The sequence below is a fragment of the Meleagris gallopavo genome, chromosome 30 (genome assembly GCF_000146605.3).
Source record: "Meleagris gallopavo isolate NT-WF06-2002-E0010 breed Aviagen turkey brand Nicholas breeding stock chromosome 30, Turkey_5.1, whole genome shotgun sequence".
Lineage (NCBI taxonomy): Eukaryota > Metazoa > Chordata > Aves > Galliformes > Phasianidae > Meleagris > Meleagris gallopavo.
Genome location: NC_015040.2, coordinates 1129150 through 1130652, shown reverse-complemented (window position 1 = coordinate 1130652; position 1503 = coordinate 1129150). Strand labels below are relative to the sequence as shown.

The 1503-nt window shown below is 59.9% G+C and overlaps 1 protein-coding gene across 1 annotated transcript in view; it reads left to right on the top strand.

Annotated features, from left to right (window-relative positions):
* Window positions 1-1503, top strand: part of TLE5 (TLE family member 5, transcriptional modulator) — a 9550-nt gene that overhangs the window by 7342 nt on the left and 705 nt on the right. The gene's annotated exons all lie outside the window — the stretch shown is intronic.

Sequence of the window (1503 nt, the reverse complement as noted above, 5' to 3'; positions counted from 1 at the left end):
TGCAAACAGGAGCCAACATACGGATCGAAGGCAGCGCCAGCGATGGGGCTGTCAGCTGCTGGGCTGCTCACAGAGCTCCCCACACCCCCTCTCGTGCCCCCCTCCCCCCCCCCCAGCCCACAGCCACGTGGTGACAAGGTGTCCGTGGGTCCAGCAAACAAATCGGGTGTGAGTCCATGCAGGGAAAACCCAAATCTTCGCTTGGGTGATCCCAATTTTGCACCCACGCTGCACGGCCACAAACCCTTTCCCTGCTGCGGGGGGAACTCAATGCCCACATCCCCTGCAGCTCCCCCAGTCCCGTGTTACTTTCCCCACATCCTCTTCCTCATGTCTGCAGCCCCACATTCCCTGCCCTCATGTCCTCTGCCCCCTGTCCTCCTCTCCAAGTCCCCTTCCCTGTGTCTGCTGCCCCGTGCCCCTTCCCCACATGCCCTGCCCTATGTCTCCAGACCCACATCGCCTGCAGTGTCCTCTTCCCCACGTCCTCTTCTTCCTGTCCCCCTCCTTATGTCTGCTGCCCTGTCCCACATCCCCTTCCCCATGTCCCCTGCAGTGTCCATTTCCCCACATCCTCTTCTCCGAGTCTTCTGCCCCACTTTCCCATATTCCCTTCCCTATGTCTGCTGCTGTCTCCGGTCCCATGTCCCCTGCCCCATATCCCCTGCCAGTGTCCTCTTCCCCACGTACCCTTCCCTGTGTCTTCTGTCCTATGTCTCCAGCTCCCAGCCCCATGTACCCTGCCCCATACCCCTTTCCCTATGTCTCCAGCCCCAGGTCCCCTGCCCCACATCCCCTTCCCTACATCTCTAGCCCCAAGTCCCCAGCTCCACATCCCCTCTTCTATGGCTCCAGCCCCACTTCCCTGCCCAATATCCCCTTCTTTCTGTCTCCAGCCCCATATCCCCTTCCCTATGGCTGCTGCCATGTGTCACCAGACCTCTGCCCCACATCCCCTCTATGTCTCCAGTCCCACATCCCCTGCCCTACATCCCCTTCTCCATTTCTCTAGCCCCAAGTCCCCAAGCCTGATATCCCCTCTTCTATGGCTCCAGCCCCACTTCCTTGCCCCATATCCCTTTCCCTATGTCCCCTGCCCTATGTCCCCACCTCTATATCTCCAGCCTCACATTCCCTGCCCCCTATTCCCTTCCCTATGGCTGCTGCCCTGTGTTTCCAGCCCCCTGCCCCACATCCCCTCTATACCTCCAGCCCCAAGTGCCCAGCCCCATATCCCCTCTTCTATGGCTCCAGTCCCACTTCACTGCCCCATATCCCCACCCCTATGTCTCCTGCCCTATATCCTGATCCCTATATCTCCAGCCCCATATCCCCACCTCAATATCTCCAGCTCCACATTCCCTGCCCCATATTCCCTTCCCTATGGCTGCTGCCCTGTGTCTCCAGCCCCCTGACTCTCATCCCCTCCCCTACGGGGCTGCCCCGCATCCCCTGCTGCCACAAGTCTTTTAACCCCCCGTTACGATGTAGATGTAGATGCCG